General features: G+C 43.6%; 1 protein-coding gene across 4 annotated transcripts in view; it reads left to right on the plus strand.

Annotated features, from left to right (window-relative positions):
• Positions 1 to 25,969, plus strand: part of SOX5 (SRY-box transcription factor 5) — a 723,673-nt gene that overhangs the window by 190,426 nt on the left and 507,278 nt on the right. For all 4 annotated transcript variants that reach the window (XM_088652478.1, XM_088652473.1, XM_088652474.1 and 1 more), the window contains exon 3: positions 5,005 to 5,084. The gene's annotated coding sequence lies outside the window, so the exon portion shown is untranslated. The remainder of the gene's footprint in view (positions 1 to 5,004; positions 5,085 to 25,969) is intronic.

Consider the following 25,969-nt stretch of genomic DNA (forward strand, 5'->3'; position numbering starts at 1 on the left):
GAAAAATGAATGTGAGATGTGAAGCTTCAGGGGACCAGGCAGAGGGCCTTCTCGGTAGTGGCACCCTCCCTGTGGAATGGCCTCCCGTCAGGTGTCAAACAGATAAACAACTGTTTGACTCTTAGAAGGCATCTGAAGGCAGCCCTGTTCAGGGAAGTTTTTAACGGTTGATGCTTTATTGTGAATTGTTGATATTTTGTTGGGAGTTGCCCAGAGTGGGGTAAACCAGTCACATGGGCGGCATGTTGTTGTTGTTGTTGTTGCTGCCGCTGCTGCTGCTGTTGTCAACTGAGCCTTCATTAATTCTCAGATTGTGTTGCTTCATGTTCCACACTATGCACCCCCAAACCAAGCCTGTATGGGACCCCAACCGTCATTTTCAACCCATGAGTCCCAAGCACCTCTTCATAGATGTCAAACATTTTCATATCCATCCTGTTCAGTTAAATAAATAAATAAACCCAGCAAAATCAGTACCCTAAGAAGGTAATGAGGGGTGTTGTTTTTCAAGCAGGACAAATAATTTAATCATAAATTTGGATATGAGGCTGCATGCACCTTGCCATTTAATCCAGACTGACCTTGTCTGGGGGAAACCTGTTAGTAAGCAAAACACCAAAACCAAAACGACGGATGCCGCCGGTATGATATCTCAACAACTTGCTTAAAACTTAAGCCACTCTCTGGAAGGAGCCTGATTTCACATGTAGGACTCTTTGTTTTAAGACTGCATAAGTGCTTTTCAGAACAGCAGTCTGAAATCAGACGACATGATGGGTTATGGATCAGAGCTATCTACGTGTTAGATCAGATCTGACATGAATTATGGAATAAGAGTGCCATGGTTCAGAAGTTTCGCCCCAGACCAATGTGCATTATTTCATAGCAAGCAAAACACATTCAGGAAGAAAAGGTGGCACTTCTTCGCAGATGGGACTGTGATTCAAGCCTGTCTCTAGAGGGCAGGCAAATATAAGATAGGCATATAAGATAGCAAGTGAATTTCCTGAACAGAGCCAGATCTCCGTAATTGCATATCAGATGTGAGTGAGTTTGCGGACTCCCAGAGTCCTGAATTACTTCACAAGGCAATGAGGAGAAGGGCTATTCGCTGATCTGAGGGGGAGGAAGAAGCAATAGATTGTGTGTGGAGAATTTGTAACTGTATACCAGGGAGATTGCCCCTTAAAATAATAGAGTTGAATCCAGATTAAGTTAATTGAATTCATTCCCATTGAAACACATGGAACTTCAATTAAGTCAGGACTAACTTGTCCCATTGGTTTTAAGTGTGCAATTTAGGATGCAACGATTCATCAGTAATCACTAAAACCAATCCTCTTATGTTTTTGCAAGTTCTTTGTTCTAAATTGGTTGCAGTTCATTTCTGGGCCCACACTAGTGCTTAAACCCATAAACTACTTTATCCCCAAGTATCTGAGAGACTGCATCCCCATAGGCCCTTCCTCCAGGTGTTAAAATCAACAGAAGGGGCACTCTGGGTGGTTCCGCAAACCTCAGAAATTTGGAGGTGGCCCAGGAGAGGGTATTCTCTGGGCCAACTCCTCAGTTGTGTAGTTCTTTTCCTAGAGAGGTACATCTGGCACCTTTACATTGGCTCCCAGTACGTTTCCGAGCACAATTCAAAGTGTTGGTGCTGACCTTTAAAGCCCTAAATGGCCTCGGTCCAGTATACCTGAAGGAGCATCTCCACCCCCATCATTCTGCCCGGACACTGAGGTCCAGCACCGAGGGCCTTCTGGTGGTTCCCTCGCTGCGATAAGCCAAGTTGCAGGGAACCAGGCAGAGGGCCTTCTCGGTAGTGGCACCCGCCCTGTGGAACGCCCTCCCACCAGTTGTCAAAGAGAAAAACTTTTAGAAGACATCTGAAGGCAGCCCTGTTTAGGGAAGCTTTTAATGTTTAATGTTTAATAGATTATTGTATTTTAATGTCCTGTTGGAAGCTGCCCAGAGTGGCAGGGTATAAATGGGCAGGGTATAAATAAATTATTATTATTATTATTATTATTATTATTATTATTATTATTACCATCTAGCTTTCAGAAAATGCTGAAGATGTGCCTCTTAGCTCTGGCCTTTGACACTGTGCCTTTTTAGAACTCACCCTATTCCCACGACTATGGTTTGTTTGACTGCTTTTAATTCTGGATGTTAAACCCTGGCAAGAGAGAGGCCCTGGGGGCGTGTTGTTCCTGCGCCTGAGAAATGGATCAGTTGTCTGTTCTGAATGGGGTTGCACTCCCTCTGAAGGAGTGGGATCATGGCCTGAGGCTGCTTTTGGACTCATCTTTTCACTCAGTGTCACAAGGACAAGGAGTCCCTTTTACCAGCTTCAGGAGATAAGGCAGTTACAGGTATTCCTGGACCATGATAGCTTGGCCACTGTGGTCTTAGTAACCCCAAGACTGGATTACGGCAATATGTGTTCATCAACGCCAAAGACTGATACAACAGGTCCATTCCTATAGATGTAGTATCAAAGAAGACCACAAGCACCTTAAATCGCCGGAGAAGATGGAGTTCAGCAGCATGGATCTCTTTCCACTGAGAAGAAGTCCAGTTGTACACGTTAACCTAAATGTGTGGAGGAACCCACAGTCCAGCCACCTTCCACTCATTCAACATAACTCATGAAAACTACTACAGTGGTACCTCGGTTTATGAACACAATTGGTTCCGGAAGTCTGTTCATAAACTGAAGCGTTCATGAACTGAAGCGAACTTTCCCATTGAAAGTAATGGAAAGTGGATTAATCTGTTCCAGACAGTCCGCGGAGTACTTAAACTGAAGCGTTCATAAACTGAAGCGAACTTTCCCATTGAAAGTAATGGAAAGTGGATTAATCCGTTCCAGATGGGTCCGCGGCGTTCGTAAACTGAAAATTCGTAAACCAAGTTGTTCATAAACTGAGGTTCCACTGTACTGTGCTTTCATTTTTTAAAAAAAGAAAACTGATTTTATTTTATGAAGTGAAGGGGAAATATATGTGATATCCAATGACAGTAACGGTGACAATGCATTAGGAAAAAAGAACATTTCAGGAAAGGAAAGAGGCTCTATCTCCTCTTTGTTTACGAAAGCATGACACTGTTGAAAAGAAGCTGCTAGTTTCACACTGTCATCCACAAAACTCATGATGTGCCTACAAGCAAAGTGGAAAGAATGTCTCATTTGTTCTTCACTCAAAGGGGGGGTGGGGGAGTAGTGCATGGTCTGTGGTGTGTAAATGGCTTTGGGTTTAACTCTTTGGTAGTTTTATTCCCATCCTTGCAATCTCTAGAGGTGAGAACGAAAAAATCCACCAGCATGGATAGTACAGTCAGGTCTTCTCTGCTTATTTTTCGTTTTTCATTTCGCCTTCCCATAAAGAGTTTGAGGCAGTTTAGCATGATGCTGTACTATCAGCCGCTGATTTGTGTGCATGCTGAAAGATCTCTCATCTTTCAGGTTTGCTTCTGCTTAGCCCCACTTTAATCAGCTGGCAGAGCCATTTTATGCCAGTGTTGCCAGTTTCTCAACTGGGATTCCATGAGTCAGCGTGCTTTCAGGGTGCCCCATCAAACACTCTCTGGGCTCAGCCAGCCCCCATCCGGCTGCCTTTTTTTAACAGCCAGTCCAGGGGGTGGATCTGCATGTCTTCTTCCTCTTCCTTTGCCTCAGGGTTGCCCCTTGTAGAACTCAGCAGGCAGGAAGATGGGGACAAAACTAGACTGAGTTGAGACTGCCTGTCGTTGGCTCTTCCGCCCTATCAGCCACATGGTAGAGAAACATGCAGTTGGGAGATGCTAAATTGTCCTGAATCTGTAGCTTGTTCTTCCTCTTGTCTATTGCCTCCCTTTCTTCCCAGCTGGATTCCAGCATCAGGAATGAAACTGTCAGCAAGGCAATGGAAGAATTTGTTGGACCTTACATTCTTGGCAGAGTTTTGAGTTCCAACAGATACTGGGTAATTGATGTCTCCCATGGTTACTATAGCTTCCCTTTCTGAAATTTTGGAAAGCTACTGTAGGAAGGCCAGAGGGCCTTCTCAGTAGTGGTGCCCACCCTGCGGAACACCCTCCCATCAGATGTCAGGGAAATAAACAACTATCTGACTTTTAGAAGACATCTGAAGGCAGCCCTGTTTAGGGAAGTTTTTAATGTTTGATGTTTTATTCTATTTTTAATATTTTGTTGGAAGCCGCCCCCAGGGTGGCTGGGGAAACCAAATGGGCAGGGTATAAATAAATTATTATTATTATTATTATTATTATTATTATTCAGTTATTCAGTCTGGCTTGGAGGTCTATATAGCAGACACCCACAGTAAGGTCTCTGTCATTTCCCTCTCCTACAATTTTTACCCATATGCTCTCAGTCTGCCTTCCATACTCCAGGTCATGGTTGTACACATCCTTTGCATATAATACTACTATTGTGAAATTGCTTTGAAATGCTTTTACAGGAAGTGATTCATAAATGAAAACAACAATAGTAACTCTGGAGAGGCCCAATAGCCCTGTCCTCTCTTGCATCTGGCCTCTCTTGCTGAAGCTGATGTGCATGAGCACAGAGGGAGGGAGAGCCTTGCATCAAATATTCCGCCTCCCTCTCTACTTTGTGCCTCCACAGATCAACAGTCCTTAATAAGTCTTTGTAAGGTGTTTGGAGTTCATTCATTTTGTTTTCGTAGGACAATTGACCATTTAACACATGGGTAGGCAAACTAAGGCCCGGGGGCCAGATCTGGCCCAATTGCCTTCTCAATCCAGCCCGCGGACGGTTCAGGAATCAGCGTGTTTTTACATGAGTAGAATGTGTCCTTTTATTTAAAATGCATCTCTGGGTTGTTTGTAGGAATTCGTTCATATTTCCCCCCAAAAAATATAGTCCGGCCCCCCACAAGGTCTGAGGGACAGTGGACCGCCCCCCTGCTGAAAGAGTTTGCTGACCCCGATTTAACTGGTAACATGGTGTCTCCCCCCCCCCTGTTTCTTCTTCAGTTTCAGAGGCAAATGAGGATATAAAATACAGGAGTGGTGGAGTGGTTAAGAGACAGTGGTCAAGCTGGGAAGCTCAACAGGTAAGTCTTGGATTTTCTGCTTTTAGAAATGTACTTTAGATTAAAACTAGGCTTGGGCCTAGTGGGAAAACCCCAGATATTGGAGCACCCTCTCTTCAAGAAGAAAAACCCAGCCATTTTAAATTCCAGGTGCCTTATTGAAAACTGTCCATTGCTTAACAGTGAAAATGAAAAGGTGGGGGTAGTTGGTCAGGGGAACAAGAATGAACCAGGCAAGTGGAAATTATAGATGTGAGATTAGGTTCCATTCTGCATGTTTTGTAAGCTGTTACACAAGGAGGTCACAAAGGTTTGGGGGTTGATCTTGTAAGATCCTTTGTTGAGATCTTGTTGCCTGTGTTTGGTTGTGTGGCTTAGAGGAACGTTTTTCTTTCCTTCCGTGGTATACAGATTTTCTCTGAACTTCTTATATGCACAAAAAAACGGATGTTTATTAAAGGCTGAAAATGTATGCTTTGACTTTATTGACTTTCAGTTCAAGACTTTAGCATGCTTTTGGATCAGCTGCCTCTTTCATGTGTTGGCTGGATGTAAAAACTGCTATAAGAGGAACTCAGTTGGCTGTAATATGGAAGGGAATTGACCTCTACTGCACCTGTGCTACCTCATTCAGATTTTCATGCATCAGCCTCGTATTTAGTTGTCATGAGTATGTATACTACTTTTGCTTAGCTCATGGTTCCTGACATATGAAACATCAAATCTACCAAGTCTGGTCTTCAGATGCGGCAAGAGATGCCTGATTTGTCTCCTGGACCTGAGGTTCCCAGGAAATAAAGAGCAACAGGGTCCTCTCAGGCTGGCTGATGGCACGGATTCCCTGGCTTGGTCTACCTCACATGGGTCTGTCTTAAGCAGCTGCAGGGGAGATGGGGTAGAGGGTACCCAAGCATTTTCTCAGACCATGGATGGTTCCATCAGGAGTTGACAGTGTGCAGTTTTTAGGGGATTCTGGTCCATGAAAGCTTATGCCACATTAAATTTGATAGTTTCTTGAGACTGAGGTGTCACAAGACTCTTTGTTCTCGTTGTTTTTACAGCGGAGGGAAGGGAGTGAGCTGTTTTGTGTGGCTGGTGGCAAACAAGGAGGCAGGCTATCCAGTCTAGCAGGCACCTTTTTCAAAATGCGTTGGGCAATGGTGCAAATGCCCATGAAAGCTATTTCCCAATGATAATTGAAATCTTGGCCATTTCAGAATGATTTGCCCATCAATTCTGTTTGTTACACTGTCTGTGCCTGTGCGTGCAAATTGTGGAGAACGCTCTCAAACGTATATAATTTTCATATAATCCTGTACATCTGCAATTTAGCTTCTAATTTGTTTCTTTGTAGTATTAAGCAGAGACAGTGGTTTATTTTTTAATGACATAAAAAAAGGTTTTCTCTCCAGGGGTTTTGACCCGTGTGGCAGAAAGAGCTTGTGTATCTTTTTCATCATCAAGACAAAGACTGAATTCTTTCTTTTTGTTAAAAAAAATATGAAGTGATTAAAGAGAAGAATGTTTCCCCTGAGATAAGATACATTCTTTGTTTTTTCTTCTTCCTTGTTTTCTTTCTCTCATCTGTATGTCATTTCTCTCTGTCCTCCTCCCCCTTCCCCAGTGCGGACTCCATTTTCGGATGCTTACCACCATGGTTATAAATATAGGAGTAACATATTGGGATCAGGATCAGGACACATAGAATTAGTCATATTATTCTGCTTGCCATATAAAGACACAGGAACTCAGAAAGAGAACAGGAGGTTTGCTGAAACTTATCTTGCAGACAGGATTCCCCACATTTGTGTCGTGCCGTCGGCATGGCTAGAGCTGGGATGGAGAAATTGTAACCTTCCAGATGTTGTTGGCTACAACTCCCATCATTCCTGACCATTGACCATGCTGGTTCAGGCTTTGGGCCAACTGAAAATATTTTGTTGAATGAGGTGAAGGACAATATAGTGTATGTCCTCCTGGTTCATCGGTTTCTCATACAGAAGCCTTGTGTTTGTATAAGAAAGGACTATCTAATGTAGCTCTTTGCTGGAGATGTAATATGGACAATGCTTCTTTGAAACATATGCTTTTACTGTGACCACACTTGCTATGTTTGGGGAGAAAGTGATGGACTATAGAAACAAGACACTTAAACCTTAAGATTTTCAGAGGTGAATATGCTCTTGAACTATATACCCATTGTATGGAAAATGACAACAGGACGACGAAAATGGATTCTACATACCCTAATGGTGGCCAAGAGATTGATACTGATGAATGGGAAGAATAGAGATACGATCTTCTTAATCAATGGCTTGACAAGATGAGAATATAGGCAACACATATGAATGATATTTGGAATGAGTTTATTAGGTTATTGACTTAATAAGAATAAGAATATATACATCTGAGGTCCAGCACCGAGGGCCTTCTGGCGGTTCCCTCGTTGCGAGAAGCCAAGTTGCAGGGAACCAGGCAGAGGGTCTTCTCGGTGGTGGGGCCCGCCCTCTGGAACGCCCTCCCATCAGATGTCAAAGAGAAAAGCAGCTACCAGATTTTTAGAAGACATCTGAAGGCAGCCCTGTTTAGGGAGGCTTTTAATGTTTAATAGATTATATAATTTCATTTTTCTGTTGGAAGCCGCCCAGAGTGGCTGGGGAACCCCAGCCAGATGGGCGGGTTATAAATAATTAATTATTATTATTAATAATAAAATATTAATATGCAGAAGCCAACTGGAGTGTCAGTTAGATCTTACTTCAGCATTGACAACATCACTGTGTCCTCCACTACGACTGAGGACTCCACACTAGTTAGGCAAACGAGGCAATGTGGCACACACTGCTCTAACTGAAGGATACAGCTGGGACTCAGAAGCAGCATCAAGGGGCCTGCCTTGCTGCCCTCCAGCATTTGTCACTTGATGCAGTTGCCTTGCTGTCTAATGGTAGGGCTGGCCTCCTGAAGCGGATGGGAGTTGCGAGACCAGCAAGATCTGAAGGGCCGCAAGTTCTTTATCCTAAGCTAGAGTCATCAAGGTCATGGAGCCGATACAGCACCTCCCAGGTGTGTTGCACCCTTAACCATCCATGGACCAAACTAAGGCGTTTTTGGAGGAGATGCTTTAGTTATGAGGGCACCACCTGCCTTCCATAGTTGATATCAAGGGGGCAGATGGTGCAGCTGTTGCACATGTTCAGATGTGGATGCACAGACACACATGGGGCCTTAGCAATATAATATAAAAACCCTCCAACTATCCACCCATCTGTTGCTGACATCCCTCCAGCATTGGCATCCACCAACATTTCCTTGCTAGCAACATAACATACTGTTTCAGTGGCTCGAGGGTACACAGACTAGTTCTTGTGTTCAGACGCAGCCTCGTCTCAGAAGAGATGGCCCTGTTGCTCTTCTTTCTCTTGCCCGTCTCATGAGATCATGGGTCTCTGCAACAGGCGAGGAAACATTTGCTTGCTTTTTATTTTATTTTATTTTTTTGTTCTGCACCATGCTTACTTGCTGTAGCATTCCGAATTTCTTGGACAACGTATTCGCATCAGTGAGTTATCTTTTATTTTATTATTTTTTCCCCCGGCTTCAGCTCCAGAAATTTTGTAGTGGAGCCACATCAATGCTTGTTGCATCAAAAGTAGAGGATTACCACTGCTGAACACTCTGTGTCAAGATGTTGTTGTGAGGATCAGAAGCAGCTGGTGCCTAGCGGATGACAGTTTTATCCATTTTAAGCCCTACCAAGGGTTTACCATATGGCTAGGCCTATGCTATAGCATACTTTGCATAATGGTTAATCCAACCTTTCCTTCTGCCCCCCCCTTTTGCAGCAAGAAATACATTGCTCCTTTATCTCTGAAGTAGACCAGCCTAAATTTCTCCTCCTTACTTAACTCTTAAACCTCACATTCTGCTCCTCATAGGAAGGGACCCAGGGGTCATCCAGTCCAACCCCCTGCAATCCAGGAATCTCAGCTAAAGCATCCATGACAGATGACCATCCAACCTCCGCTTAAAAACCTCCAAGGAAGGAGAGTCTACAACCTCCCAAGGGAGACTGTTCCCCTGTCGAACAGCTCTTACTGTCAGAAGGTTTTTCTGTACGTTTGGTCAGAATCTCTTGAAGCCATCGGTTTGGGTCCTAGCCTCCAGAGCAGGGGAATACAAGCTTGCACTCCTCTTCATCCTTGATTTTTGAAAGGGAGAATGGTCCCTCCACTTCTCTGTAACATGAGAGCAGGCTTGCTAGATCAGTCCAATGATCCATCTAGCCTGGAATCCTGTTCTCACAGTGGCCAACCAGATGCCCAGCCACAAGAGCCCGCTCCCCTCCTGTGCTCTCCAGCAACTTCTAGTCAGAAGCATCACAGCCATGGAGGCAGGTGTGGCTATCATGCTTAGTAGCCATTGATGAGTTGTATTGTATTTCCAGAGGCAGGAATTCACAGGCCGTATGCACTCAAAATACGGCACCACACTTAATGACCGTGTCAATGCTGGGTAGGATATAAGGCCAACACAAAGCATTTTGTTGCCTGAGGCAAAGAATGAGGAGAAACCTAGTAGTCAAGGCAGCAGCACTTACCTGACCTTCTGTCACCAGCATAGCTGTGGCTTCCTGGGGGAGAATGGAGGAGGTGAGAAGCAGCAGTGAGGTTGGTGCAGTGCAAACACTCGCATGGGAGCACCAAATTAGTTCCGTTGGCACGTTGGCATCCTGCTGACCTCCTACCCACATTCCTTCAATGAAAATAGGGACATCCTATTCAATAATAATAATAATAATAATAATAATAATAATAATAATAATACAGTCATACCTTGGTTTAAGTATGCTTCGGTTTGAGTACTTTCAGTTTAAGTACTCCGCGGACCCGTCTGGAACGGATTAATCCACTTTCCATTCCTTTCAATGGGAAAGTTCGCTTCTGCTTAAGTACGCTTCAGGTTAAGTATGGACTTCCAGAACCAATTACATTCATACTTCGGGTTAAGCATGCTTCAGGCTGTGTATTCTGCGGACCTGTCTGGAACAGATCAATCCACTTTCCATTACTTTCAATGGGAAAGTTCGCTTCAGGTTAAGTACAGACTTCTGGAACCAATTGTGTACTTAAACCGAGGTACCACTGTAATAATAATAATAATAATAATAATAATAATAATAATGTTATTATTTATGCCCCACCCATCTGACTGGGTTGCCCCAGCCACTCTGGGCGGCTTCCAACATATATAAAAACATAATAAAACATTAAACATTTTAAAACTTCCCTATACAGGGCTGCCTTCAGAAATCTTCTAAAGGTTGTATCTCCTTGGCTCAGGGGCCGCATAACTCCGTAACCCTCCAACATTCCTCCAATGAAAATAGGCACATCCTAAGGGAAAGCGAAGGGATGCGGATGGTGCTGTGGGTTAAACCACAGAGCCTAGGTCTTGGCGATCAGAAGGTCGGCAGTTTGAATCCCTGTGATGGAGTGAGCTCCCGTTGCTCGGCCCCAGCTCCCGCCCACCAAGCAGTTTGAAAGCACGTCAAGTGCTAGTAGATAAATAGGGACCGCTCCGGTGGGAAGGTAAATGGCATTTCCATGCGCTGCTCTGGTTCGCCAGAAAGGGCTTAGTCATGCTGGCCACATGACCTGGAAGTTGTACGCCAGCTCCCTCGGCCAGTAAAGCGAGATGAGCGCCGCAACCCCAGAGTTGCCCACGACTGGACCTAATGATCAGGGGTCACCTTTACCTTTAAGGGAAAGCGGGAAAGTCCAGTATCAAATCAGAAACTGGCATGGCTTCTGTAAATCTGGGACCTCTACTGAAGCCACACGGATGCTGGTACCAGGAGGTCAGATAGCCACTACTGGCCTGATGACTGCTACTGATGACACCCCCTCCAAATGCTATGGACAGAAGCTGACCAGACCTCTTCCAACCATGGAGAAAGAGCATAACCATCATTGCTAGTAGCCATTGATAACCTTGGCCTCCATGAATGTGTTCAGTCTTCTTTCAAAGCTATCCAAGGTGGCCCCATGGGAGCTTTGCATACAGAAGGCCACAGGTTCAATCTGCAGCATTTCCAGGTAGTGCTGGGAAAGAAAGATTCCTTATCTGCAATCCCGGAGAGCTGCTGCCAGTCAGTGTTGACATTATTGAGTTAGATGGACAATGATCTGACGGTATTAGGTAGCTTCTTATGCTGGAGTGAAATGAAGTAAATTAGAGGTGGTTTGGAAAAATATTCTCCATATATATATATATATATATATATATATATATATATATATATAAACTTGGAATAACTTTTCCCTTAACTTGAATATTATAGTTTCATTGGTCATAATCTCACTTTCCATTCAAATAACTGGAGAGCCTATATATATATATATATATATATATATATATATATATATATATAATGTTACGCTGTTATTTCCTTTGAAGTTAAGGTCAGGCTGTTCCTGTCCTTTCCTCCCCGCCTCTGGCAAATCTTTGCCTGCTTAGAGGATGATCCTTCATATTTTTAATAACTTCATATATATATATATATATATATATATATATATATATATATATATACATACATACATACATATATATCTATTAAATGGCAACTCAAGAGATCAGCTTAGTCTTTGGCCATGGGAAAAAAAATCCTCCTCTATTTCTTATTCCCCACGTCTCTCAAATGTGGTTATCCACATTGTTAAAAGGACCAGTTCCCCCAGCCCACCCCCACTCCATGAAATCCAAAGAATGAAGTGTGAATCTTACAGTTTTGCTTTGTAAGTCGTTGGTGGGTGGGGGAGATTGGAACAGGGGACAGAGAAAAGACAGAGAAAAGAACTTCCTGACAGTAAGAGCTGTTTGGCAGTGGAAATTGCTGCCAAGGAGTGTGGTGGAGTCTCCTTCTTTGGAGGTCTTTAAGTAGAGGCTTGACAAGCATATGTCAAGAATGCTTTGATGGTGTTTCCTGCTTGGCAGGGGGTTGGACTGGATGGCCCTTGTGGTCTCTTCCAACTCTATGATTCTATGAAGAAAGAGCTGGCAGTATAATTCCCGAGGCTTAGCACAAACTGAAGAGATTTCGGTATTCTTTCTTTCCCTTTCTTTCTTTCTCTCTTTCTTTTTGTAAAGAACACATCTATTGTGAACACAATTATAAGCTTTCCTGCTTAAATCTGACCCATCAGAAAGACATGCTGCCACCAGTATCATTAGCAAGTAAAGTGTTGATAACACTAGTCAAAGGCACAGCAGATTCCTGGCTCTTTAAGCGTCTGGACTAGCTCCCAATATTAGGAACAGGGCTCCGGCTGCCGTCACTTCTCCTGTGCTAACATACGCCCTGCCATTAGCAGTCTGAAGGCAATTTTAATAAAATACATAGGCCTGCCGAGTTGGCCTCGGAAGATAAATAAGCAATGCGGAAAAGAAGCTTTTGTTTAAAAGTAATTATTTAAACTATGTATTACAGGTAATTTCCCTCCACCAGTAAAGCAAAATGCTATCAGAATTTCAATAATGGTTTTTGTGTGTGTTGCTTATCTAGATAACACGATATTGTCATTTCGAGGAGCTTAAAATGGCTGTTTTATTTCCATTTCTGTCAAATGGAAGGCTAAATAGGGCCTGAACACACATTTAAACATCATTTGTTTGTTAAATTCTGGGGAGGACGGTTCTGTTTTCCTGATCCTTTTTATGGTAATGCAATGATGGTCGTTTCATAAGCCTTTGAGTTGATTTATGAGGCCAGGGGAAAAGTGTTGGCCAAAAGAGCAGCTTCCCCCCCCCCTTCACATTGCACAGGCATAACACCTTCAGGTTTAATAAAAATATCATTAATTTTATCTTGTAGTAAAGTCCAGTCACGGGGGTACTTTAAAGAGTCGGTTTATATACTGGGAAGCCACGGAAACACTCATTTCTCTTGATTGCGTTCCTCTCCTCTAAAGAAACAAATATTTCTTCCCAAAGTCAGGTGGGAACGTGGCTTTATTTTCCCCATTCTGTCCACACGACCTGCAGGGGCTGTCAAACTTTTGCAGCCAAAGGCCTAATTTCCTTCCAGGCTGTTTTTTTGGGAGGGCACATGCCTGGGCTTTGAGCTTCTGGGGAGGCCTTTCTCTCAGTCCTGCCACCTTCTCAAGGACTTTTGGTGAAGACATGGGAGAGGACCTTCTTGGTGGCTGCTCCCAGATTGTGGAACTCCCTTTTATGGGGGGGGGAGTGTTGGGTTAGGACCTGGGAGACCAGAGTTCAAATTCTTCGGCCACTCCCTGTCTCTCAGCCTAAAAACTACCTCACAGAGCTGTTGTGAGGACACAATGGGTAGGGGAGCATCATGTACATCTGTCAAGCTTCGTGGAATCGGCTTCCTCCCCCCCCCCCCCGTAGCAGTAGAAAAGGTGATCAAAGGAAAGGAACATATTACCAGTTAGAATCTTTAATAACCACAGCGAGAGAACAAAGAACCTGTCTCCTAGAAATTGTGGTGCTCCCAATTTAGGTTCACACCCCCTCTGTCCCTATTAATCTACGTCACTCCTATGTATTGTAATCTGAGCTTGTACCCTCTGTGCTTTCTGTTCTGAGACTTTCTGAGCTCTTCGTAACTTTGGGGAGGGTGGTGGAGGAATGCTTAACAGACTGTGAATCTGTTAACCCTCTCTCTTCCAGTGTTTCTTCTCCTAGCTGTTCCCACCCAGTATTTCCCAGCTTCTGCCTTCTGAACTGTGCCCCTCTGCAAACCACTGTTCCAAATCTATACTGTCTTTCTGCTCCTGGGAAGATTCAGGATCAGGGGGAGGGGGTGCCTCTCACCATTGTGTTCTCAGTCCAGCCCTCCTTAGCACGGTCCCTGACAACATCACTTTGAGCTCCTTGGAGGAAAGTGGCATATCAATGTAATAAATAAATAAAGACAATGACCCAGTATACCTGAAGGAGCATCTCCACCCCTATCGTTCTGCCCGGACACTGAGGTCCAGCCCCGAGGGAGAAGTGAGGTTACAGGGAACCAGGCAGAGGGCCTTCTCGGTAGTGGCACCACCCTGTGGAAGACCTTCCCATCAGATGTCAAGGAAATAAACAACTACAGTACTGTATCTGACTTTTAGAAGACATCTGAAGGCAACCCGGTTTAGGGAAGTTATACCCAGCTGGGCGGGGTATAAATTTATTATTATTATTATTATTATTATTATTATTATTATTATTATATTTTATTTTAATTAATTATTTGCCTTAAACACTGGAGAACCAAAGACTGTGCAGAAAATACTAAGCGAGATGGGCCAGTGGTCTGACTTAGTATAAGAGTTAGGACACTCTCTCCATTCTCAGCTTTAAATGGCTACACATTTCTCATAAGTGGTTGTGGGGTGTTCCAAGAAACCTCAACACCAAACCAAGCATCTGATGCAGGTGTCTGTCCACACCCCCCCCCAAAAAAAGTAGTTCAAATAAGCCCTCCTGGATCAGTAAAAAAAGGGCCAAGCGCTCATGGCTTCCCACCCCAGTGGCATCCCTGAGAGCCACCCCACAATTCCCCCTTCCCCACATAAGCAAAATAGTTGCCATTTTGTTCCTATGGGATGAGGTTGGGAACAGCCACAAGTTCACCATCAGCTGGGGATGCCTTGTACCACATCTGACCATCGGTCCAGCCCATCAGTTTGTTGACACCAGCAGCAGTGAGCTTGTGGTCCTCCAAATTTTGCTAGACTACAACCCCCATTGCCCTTGGCCATGCTGGATGGGAGAAACTGGAATCCAGCAACACCTGGAGGTCCCGGGTTCCCAACCAACGGCCTACAGTGGCAGCACGCTCTCTGGGGCTTCAAGACTCTTTCCCATCTCCGCCTGCAGATGCTGGGAATTGAACTAGGAAGGTGTGGCGATTCGCCACCTAGACGAGACCCAGTGTGTAAGGGGTTAAGCTTGGAACAGATAGAACACTCAGGGGCGGGCTCAGCCAAGGGATAAAAACCCTTCCCGAGTGGCAGTTTAGGCAGTTGAAGTTAGTTGAGGTCGAGGTTAGGAGTTAGTTGAAGTTGGGGAGTTGGAGTTGAGACAGTGAGTGAGCTAGTGAAGTCAGAGTTGGTTAGTTAGTGAGAGGCAGAGAGCTAGGTGGTGTATTGGAGGGTAGGAACATACAGACAGGATAGCAGTGTGATATAAAAATAGTAGTGTTGTATAACTTAGAAGGTATAGGCAACGTTTCAAGTTCATGTACAAGATTCTCAATCCAGTAACTGCACGCTTACGTAACAATCAATAAACTAAACTTGTTGTTTTTAAATCACATCCTGGTTTGTGCCCTTTGAGAAGTAGATCCAGCTGGCACTCTGAGAGGAGCTGCCAGCTGGCACTCTGAGAGGAGCTGCAGCCTGGGATACAATGTGTCATTGGTACAGCACCAATCGATCTTGAAAACATCCAGTGGTGCTGTACAGGTCCAGGCAGGGCTGTGACAGAAGGCTTTGCCTACCAAGCCACTGAGCTATGATTCTTCCCCTCCCATGACTTTTGCGATATTAACCACAGGTGGGAACATAGGAAGCTGCAGGGGTACCAACTTGAATAAAATATGGGGGACAGGTAAGCTCCGGCCCACAAAACTGAACACATGATACAGCATGCACACACACCATTTGAATAGCCATATCCATCAACTGGGGAGGAGGCCCTGTTAATTTTTTTTTACTGGGGGCTGAAGAGACCTTAGCCCCTAGGAGTTGGCTCCTATGGGAAGCTGCATTATACCAAATCAAACCTTTGGTCCATCTAGTTCAGTATTGCCTTCAGTGAATAGCAGCAGCTCTTCAAGTCCCAGGTTTCAGACAGAAAGTTCCCCAGACTTACCTGAAGATGCTGGGGATTGAATTCATAACTTGCAGACCAAGCATGTGTTCTACAAACTGAGGGCGTCTTGCTAGTAAATAATGATGCACTCGCCGGTTCAATTGTTGTTTGTGTACTGATGGAAAAGGACTTTGCCTGGAGCCCTCGACATGCAACTTATTTTACATAATTTTTATTGTTCTTGTAACAAGGCCAATGAATACAAATTTGACATCTCCCCCCCTTTTTTTATGACAACGACGCTGAACACTCAATTACATATAGCATATATACCCTGCTTAGAACCTCTTTGCAACTAATAGCCTAGCTGGCCCTGTGGGAGATATTGCCAATACACATTGTATTAAATTTAATATAATCCTGCAGCATACATTACAGTTTACACTGTTACTTAAATTTAATTTGTATTAGGATGATTCATGGTTTGCAATGACCGCGGCAGAAGAATACCAATGGCGAGTTTAGTACAGTTTAGCACCGAGCGATACTTCGGGAATAGATAAATAAAAAGCATAGCTTTTCTGACAAACGCCTTTGGCGTAATCACGGACAAGTAGGAATGTGACCCGTAACAGACAATGTGAAAAGGCTTGTGTTTTAACATCCTTTTCTAAGGTCACAGATTTCTGTGTCTACTCCAGTCCATATTAGCTACAAGCACATGTTTTGATGGTGGAGGAAGCTCCTGGCATTTTGGATTGTTATTATTATTTTTTTGGTGTGTGTGGAGGAACCGTTCTTATTTGCAACTCTGAATATGTTTAGCCGCATGGGGCCGTCGCTCAGCAATTGTGTCTGTAAGTGGCCAATTTCTACCCGACCCCCAACCCTCCCCCCCCCAGCCCCGATCAAGGGCAGATGAAAGGTCATGATTAAAACAGTGATTTGCCTTCAGTTTAACGTAACAGTTAGTCACTGTTTTATGCCAAGATGTCAAAACTCTATATTTTTGTGTGTGTGTGCATGAAAAGAGAAGGAAATTATAAGTTCTTGAAAAATGTTGGCAATTTTCCCAATGGCAGTGTTGAAATTTATTTCAATTATTGTACTTGTCTCGGTTCTTAGCGGGGGGGAAAGGAGGGGGGAATAATTTGGTACAGTATTATGTAGCTAAGGATTAAACAATTAATGGTGAGACCCCCGTATCCTATTAATACATTTGGATTAATTATTTCAACCGTTTGCTTTAAAAGTCAGTGGCTGGGGGTTGCATCCATTTTATTTTGTAGTAAAAACAAAAGCTATGGCTTTCCCCGATATGGATGAGCCATAGATGCTAGTAATGAGTTTGTAGGGGGCCCATGAGTCCCACATTGTAAGAACATGAGAAGAACCTGCTGGATCAGTCCAATGGCCTATCTAGCCTATAATCCTGTTTCACGGTGGCAAACCAAGCAGGTGCCAAGTAAAAACGTGCTCTCCCATCCTGTGACTTCCAGCAACTGGTATTCAGAATTTCATTTTGTTTGCATGTTAATGAGAAACTACTTAATTCACATTGCTCGAACCAAAATGCAAACCTCAGGCATGACTTCATCACATTTTGCAGTGCAGTTTCTCCAATCAGTCTGTACCAAAAATGCATATTTTAGGAGAAAGGGTACATATGTCTTCAGGTTCTCTTTTGCTTCTCCCAGTCAGTCATCTTTTAATTTTTTTACAAATTTATTTATTTGGTTTTTCAAATTAAAATTTTACAGAGATATATCAAACATAAATAATGCAATCAAGATTCCTAGGCATGTCCTGGACTTCCATCCTACCCTTTGTGGGTCCTATTATTAATCATTTCCTCCTGCATCTTTTATGATACTCCAAATCCTTTGCCTCTTCCACAGCGGCGTAGCTAGCCGCTTGGGTGCCCGGTGCGACCCTCACATCCTGCAGCCGAGGGTGGGACCATAACATGTTTATTTTTGCAGGTTCCACTTGTTCTGTCTGAATCAGGGGTTTTGCAGAAGCCCTGTTCAAGCAGCTCATGCAGAGGAGAGAAGTCATTCAGCCACCAGGCTGGCGAGTCCTTCTGAGTTCTTCGATCTTTACTATAATTCTCTGAAAGCAAGCTAATAAAAGTTCCTATTGACTTGCACTTGTGTATGCGTTAAGCATTTATTTATAATCTACCATCAGCAGATTAAAAATCAATTAAGGACCACAGAAAGAACCCAACTTACATATTTCTTCTCTCTTTCTTTTTTTCCTGGTAAAGATTTCTCCCCCTAAAAGATTTTACATTAAATCTTGCTGCTAAGCATTATTGAGGATAATGAGCCAAATGCACTCAAACTCTATGTGTCTTTAATGCCACAGAAGCCCATTAACGTATTGAATTGGGATGTTTTCTTCAATGGAGTCCTAATGTTATCAACAGTCCCACTGAGTGAGGTTGCTCGTAGGGAAGAGAAGGCTTATTTGCAATGAGTGCATCTTTATAAGTTGCTGCTATAAACTGGACCCTTTGATTTCAGTCACTGCAGATGCTGGTAGAGACAGACAAATCTGCCCAGCCTGCATTATACCTTTAAAGCAGAATCACACCAGAGTCTCCTGTGAAGAGGGGTAGATCCCTCTGGGAATTGGAGCTCCATGAGAGGAACAGAGGTCTTTCAGCAATTCTTGGCACACTTTAAAAAAAACTACACTTCCCAGAAGTCTTTGGGAGGGAGCTGTGACTGTTCTAAGAAGTATCATGTTGTTATTTAGTTGTTTCCAACTCTTCGTGACCCCATGGACTAGAGCACGCCAGACACTCCTGTCTTCCACTGCCTCCCGGAGTTTCGACAAATTCACGTTGGTAGCTTCTATAACTCTGTCCAACCATCTTGTCCTCTGTCATCCCCTTCTCCTTGTGCCCTCAATCTTTCCCAACATCAGGGTCTTTTCCAGGGAGTCTTCTCCTCTTCTCATGAGGTGGCCAAAGTATTGGAGCCTCAGCTTCAGGATCTGTCCTTCCAGTGAGCACTCAGGGCTGATTTCCTTCAGAATGGATAGGTTTGATCTTCTTGCAGTCCATGGGACTCTCAAGAGTCTCTTCCAGCACCATAATTCAAAAGCATCAATTCTTTGGCGATCAGCCTTCTTTATGGTCCAGCTCTCACTTCCATACATCACTACTGGGTAAACCATAGCTTTAACTATACGGACCTTTGTTGGCAAGGTGATGTCTCTGCTTTTTAAGATGCTATCTAGGTTTATTATCACTTTTCTCCCAACAAGCAGGCATCTTTTAATTTCGTGACTGCTTTCAACATCTGCAGTGATCATGGAACCCAAGGAAGTGAAAGAATCTAAAGAAGTATCATAGGTAAAGGTAAAGGGACCCCTGACCATTAGGTCCAGTCGTGACCGACTCTGGGGTTGTGGCACTCATCTCGTGTTATTGGCCAAGGGAGCCAGCATACAGCTTCCAGGTCATGTGGCCAGCATGACAAAGCCGCTTCTGGCGAACCAGAGCAGCACACGGAAGCGCCGTTTACCTTCCCGCTGTAGCGGTACCTATTTATCTACTTGCACTTTGACATGCTTTGTGCTCTAAATGTGTGGTGTGAATGTGGCTTTATACAGCAAAGTTAGAAGTACATCCATCATCTACCACCCAGTGGTTTGAAGGTCTCACTGCCCTTTCTTACAGTGGCTTATAATTGTCAGTTTCATACAGATACCCTACTTGGACAATCTGCACGTTTTAATTATGATTGATGGGATATTCTTATTCATGTTTTTTTTAAAAAAAAAACAATGTTTACTTATGTTTACTTTTTCTCATTATATTCACTGCTTTTTTAAAATGAATAAATCGATGGCAAACATGGCTTATATCCCTTTCAAATCATAACATTTGCCTCCACAAGTGCTAGAAACTTATTTTGGGGGGAAAGGGAAAGGGCGCTGGGCTGTGTGTGCCAAAAGCCATATTTTGCCCTCCGTTTTAAACTTCTGCATGTGGACAGCACATCAGAAACTCTTCTCGACGTACCTTTTCCATGCGTCTGATCTGGCCTGGCAGCATCAGAAAGAGATGTATACAGGAAATTCCTGGGAAGAAGCAGGGCTGGGATTTGGTCATTCCCCCCCCTCTCTTTTGTTAATTCAAATTCATGGAACTTCACATCTGTTTCCTTTTATATTCGAGATAAATCATGATTATGGAGAAGCCAACTTGTGAAATGAACTAAAAAAAAGTTTCGATTTTCCTTTCTTTTGGCTATCGCCATCCAAAGAAATCATCATTTGGGCAACTAATATTCCTAAGTATCCTCCGAAAGGACCTGTGATATATTGGAGCTGTTCAGATGTCTTCACAAATCATTTTGCTTTACAGCTTTGATCCTGAAATATGTGAAATGATGTCTGATTTATGGTGCTGATCCTTCTTTTAGATAGTTAAGTGTTCTTGCTTAATGTTATTAAATAAGTTCAAAGCTTCAAATAGGCCATCCCAGTCTGAGGCCATTTGAAAAATGGTCTTCCCGGCAAGCTATACTTGGTATACAGATACGTGTTTTAGCCAACCCCACCATTTTGTCTTGAGAACTGCAGAGTTTTTATGGTCCTCTCCTATTTTTGCATCATTTTTCCTTTGCCTTGATGTACTTTCTCGTTAACGTAGCCCCTTTTTTCCCACATAGCATCTCTAATGTTCTTAATGTGCATAGGCAAGAGGCTAGTTCAGTCTTCCCCAACTTTGTGGCCTCCAGATGTTGTTGGACTACAACTCCCATTGTTCCTTTCCATTGGCCACACTGGCTGCGGCTGATGGAAGTTGAAGTCCAAAATATCTGGAGGGCCACAGGTTGGGTTAGCCACTGTGAAGCACAACCTGATATGGGTCTTCTGGGCTGTGGGTGCTCTGCCCATACCTGAATCTAAACGCAGAATGGGTGCTTTTCAAACCAAATCTCCTTGTTGTCCATCACTGAAACTGAAGCTGGGGGAGAGGTTAACACCCTCAATCCTTGGTAGCTTACAAGGTCCACCAAGGGGTGGACAAATCATTCTCTTTCTGGCTCATGTTAGTTTTACATGCATTCATCCCCAAATCTATTCCATCCTGGGTTGTTGCCAATGTGAGTCATACCCAGAGCAGACCAATTCAAATCAATGCACATGACTAATTTGGGTTCATTCGTTGCAATGGATCTGCCCTGGGTATATTTTTTTAAAAAGCATGAAAGCCTGTATTTAACAGCATCTTTTTTCTATGTTCTCTCAAAATCTGCATCTCCAAATGTATTTTATCTCACAAACATAGGCTTAAAAATCAATTTTTGTTTTTGAACCAAGAACTGTGCTGAACACCAGGAAGTGCAAAACTGGTTGGGTAACTTAAGTTCTGGTGCTTGGACTGGGAGATCAGGTCATTGAAGCCACCTATGAATTCCTTGTTCCAGCCTTTGAGGCTCCTCTTTCCCAGAACCACTCACCTGGTTTAGGTTTTGGGGTGTGGAAGCAAAATAGGAACTATCTTGAACGCATGACCATACTTTTCCACGCTGATCAAACCCACATAAAGAAACTCCTGCCTAGTTTGTCTTGCCTTATAGCAAACTTCGGCAGTGTTTTGATCTTGGACTACAAATCCCATCATGTCTGAACATTGGCCATACTGGTTGGGACTCATGGGAAAGCACCAAGGTGATGAAGATTGCTTTGCAGCTTTCTGTAGAGCAGGGGTGAGTAACTTGTGGCACCCCAGATCTTATTGGGACTCAGATTCTCATCAAACCTACAGAGCTTGGCCAATGGGTCACAGATGATGGAAGCTGTGGTCCAGAAAGTTCTGGAGTGCCATAGGTTCCCCTTCCCTGTGATAAGAGGATTGCTGAAATAATGTAGTCATTATCTGAATAAATGTTTACTTTATAAATGCTAAATACCGATCAGCAGATCTAACCGACTTATTTTAATGGATCTGACAGTAATTCTCCAGGCAAGCCCAAAACTTTCACGAGACATTGGCAACTTTTAGATGTTAGAGCAGCAGCCTGGGACCTGCTTTTTGAAGTTCATCCCATAGAAGTTCATCACTCAGTAAAAGACCTAATGGTGATTGAATGCAAGCCCTGATCTGCTCATGCTTTGAGTTCAGTAATTACAAGCTTCTTGCATGAACATTAAAGAACTAATCACTTGCTGTCAAACTTTTTTTTTAATGGCTCTTAATATATTGAAGGATGTGCATTCCCACAACAACACTTGGTGTGAGGGCAGGCAGACTAACACTGCCAGCAGCCGGGGTGGCATTCTGAGTGGAAGCCCTTTGTGGGAGACTTGTTGCAGCTGCTAACATCCCCTTACCTGGGGGTGGGGGACAACAGGATGCTGACTTGAGAATTGGTCTTGGGAAACCACCCCCAACCCCCAACAATGTGCACACTAAGAAGGGACTGAAGTACAGATATATTTAAAGATTTATATGCTGCTGTCCATAAAAGATTGAAGCCGTTTACAACAATTGTACAGAAAGCCATATAATGCAAACTATTAAAAATGAATAAAATCAGAAATCAGCTAACTGTTGTGGAAAGAGCTGTCCCTAATTGCCTGTACAAGCCTGATTGAATAGAAGAGTTTTCAGCAAGCTTTTAAAAGTAGACACAGAAGGCGCCTGCTGAATCTCTGTTGGTAGATCATTCCACAATACTGGGCTCAGTTTTTCACTGCCGCCCAATGAGCCTCTCCAACTCAAGGAATGATCAGTGAAGCTCCTGCAGATGAGCTATATCAGGCATTCCCAAACTTTGGCCCTCCAGATGTTTTGGACTACAATCCCCATCATCCCTGACCACTGGTCCTGTTGTTTGTGGTGGGCTGCGTTTAAACTTTACAGGACAGACCTTTGCTACACCAAAGCCTAAAGAGGCACCATAGTGATTGCAGGATCTTGCCATATAAATAGACTACGGAGGGTTCAGACTGTCCTGTGACAGAGTCCAGCCTTACAATGAAAATAAACACCACTGCATGTGAGCACAAGAGAATGTGTAATGCACTTTCATTGGCATCCTAAGTCAATCTGTAGCTTTGCTCAAGATTTATGACAGATCTACTTGCAACCCCTGGTTTCCTAAACAATCCGCTGTTTGCATTATTAAAAAAAATAGCATCAAGTGTACCAGTTGTGAATTGTGAGAAGTGTAATGACACCATGGCTCTTCGTTATTCTTTGCTTGGGGGGGGTGGGGCATTGTTACTCTTGTTTTCTTTTTGAAAAAAAGAAGAACCCACCGTCTACCATGTTCCACCGTTGACTGCCCAGCTGAGCTACTGGTTAAGCAATGGAGGCTCTTCTCTGGGGGGAAAGTGAAAATGTTAGGATGACAGATTTTGCTGCTTCTCCTGCTTCCATGTGAAGACAGCCTTGAAGATGTAGCTAAAAGCAAGGGCTAGGGGGAATGAAAGTTTGCCTGAAAGTTTCCTAAAAGGCATATTTGAAATACAAAGGGCCTCTAAGGATGGAGTTTGTGGAACTGACCATGAAATTTGAGGATTTGCTTTTTCGGAGCTGACTTGCGAATAAAACACACATAGTAGTTCTAATAAAACTTTTTGAGAGTTCAATTCACTAACGTGTGAATCTTAGGTCCTTCGGTACATTGATACGGCATCTTGTTATATAAAATGTCACAATGGAGAGGGGCTGCAATAAAACTTTGCAGTAAGGAACGTGCTGTTCAGGGTTCCAGCCAGCCAGCCTTGCCTTCTTAGTTACAGTATCTCTCCCAAATTGTTGTCCAGCCCACATTTTATCAGCTTCTTGGCAAGAATTTAAGGGGGGGGGCTTTGTCAAAAGCCTTACTAAAAGCAAGGTATGCTATGTCCAGAGCATTTACCTGTTCCATAAAGCCTGTAACTCTATTTAAAAATGAAATGAGATTTGTCTGGCATGACTTCTTGTTGAGAAACCCATGTTGGATTATAGTAATTATGGCATCCACTGAAGTCAAAGGACAGGACTAGCTTTGGCCCACTAATTTAAGTGGGTCTACTCTGGGTAATACTCTTGAGACTTCCTCCTTTATGGGGCAGGCAAAATTTGCACTTGAAAAGGACCAAGAGCAATCCCAAACCCTGATTCTCTTTTGTGCTGAAGAATTTCATGAATTAGGACGGTTTAATGCAAGTTTCAGTGTCTTTGTGAACGAATGCAAGATCTCGAAGTTCATTCATGTTTGATTTTCTTTTATATCACTTAACCTTTCAACATAGATCCTAGCAGCTGGGATTGGGATAAAGTATGGAGTTTGTTTAGCGGCGATAAATATTTTAAAGACAAAGTGCTTGCAAATGACATGGTACTGGAATGCCGAATGTTCAGTTTGGGAATACTTTCCCCCAGTTGGTTTGGGCTACTTTTGAAAGCTGCCTTGTTTGCTCAAACGGCTGGAGGGGGGGGACGACATTCGCCTCCATCTGAATCGACTTTCAGCTGTTAGCTTTTCTCCAGCTCACACTTAGGTGAAATTAAGAACCCTGGATGTTGGCTATTACCTTCTTAGACCCACTGAAATAGCTCTTCCTGCTTGCATCCTTATGGTCTCATTAAGAGGATACTCACAGCAGGCCTGACACTGGTGAATATTTCCAGAGCTCATTTGCTTACATTAGAAAGGGAGGTGGGCTACAAAACCCTGGAAAAAACGCTTCTTGAGCCATAGGAAGTCGAGGGCGATGATTCCCATTATCTGGGTTAGTCAGTCCTTGGAGAAGTTAGCGACCAGCGCCGCCCCCCCCCCCCGCCTGCTCTTTTCCAGTAAAACAACTTATTTTGGTGCACATGATCAAAACACCCCCATACTGAAGAAAAAAATAAGACTGGTAGAGGATTTTGAGTTTGAAAGCAAGGGGTGGGAGAAATGAAACAACGAAGAAGAGATTATTCGTGTTGGTAGTCATTTGAAGATGAATGGTTAGCAATAAATGGCAATAAATCCCCAGGATCCCCAAAAATGGCTAGTGAAGGTTGGTGTAGATGGGCCTGTGGCCTAATCCAGCAGGCCTCTTCTTAACTATGTCCTTCCTGCACCAGTGTTGCTGCTCTTGAAACGGGTGGTTCCAGTGTCAAAAGTACCTGTGTTATTTATTTGATTTACCCGATTCCTCACTTCAGATTTTACTGAAGTGACATGGAACTGGAGTGTGGAAATGCTGGTCCCACATCACTCAGGCAACGTTAGAGATTACGACAGGCCACCCTAGAAAGTGAGTCGATGATGAGGTATGATAGCCACCTTGAAATGCATATTTCACATGGATATAACAGCTGGCTCAGAACACACACGCTGTAAATAAATGAGCAGATATTTCAATGCAGCTTTTCATTCACACCTGAAAATCTCATTTGGGCCAGGGGATTCCCCCAGATGGTTTTTCCCATTGTTTTGCATCGCTTGTGAACTGCTCTCCTCCCACATGACAGTTCATTACATTTTACCAACCAAGGGAGGAATCTGGCTGGCCAGAGACTCTTTCACCTTGCGTCCCAAGTGCCCAGCCAAAGCCAGCCTGGACAGGTGTTTGAATGATGATGGTGGAACTCGTCACAAGTTTCCCACAGAGAGGAATTCTAACTGGGTTGCGAAAAGGTGCATTTTGCAGTCTTCCTCTTTCTCTCCGCCAGCAGAAAGGCAGCTTCTGCAACAGGCCAGTCAAACGATTGCCAAAAAAAAATCTTAAAATGAAAAGCACTCCATTTCAGATGTTAAATAAAGTCCAAGGTAATTTACATCACAGCTCATGCTCAAACACCAGCATGTTTCAGACGGGAATTTACCCCCCAGTAGGGATCTGAAAGAGATTGCTTGCAATAACACATATATTTTAATAATATGGTTATGAGGAGGGAGATGGAGATAGAAAGCATCTCTGCTCCTAGGTCTCCAATTTGCTGCTGTATTGTGTGGCAGGCTGGGCCCGACAAGATGCCCAAACCCCTGGCTCACATGTTCTTTCTTCTGTGCCAGCACAAACAGGTGTTTTGTCCATGGAGGGTTCTGATAAGAGAGCTGGACGCTGCAAAGCCT

The sequence above is a fragment of the Zootoca vivipara genome, chromosome 9 (genome assembly GCF_965207765.1).
Source record: "Zootoca vivipara chromosome 9, rZooViv2.hap1.1, whole genome shotgun sequence".
NCBI lineage: Eukaryota > Metazoa > Chordata > Lepidosauria > Squamata > Lacertidae > Zootoca > Zootoca vivipara.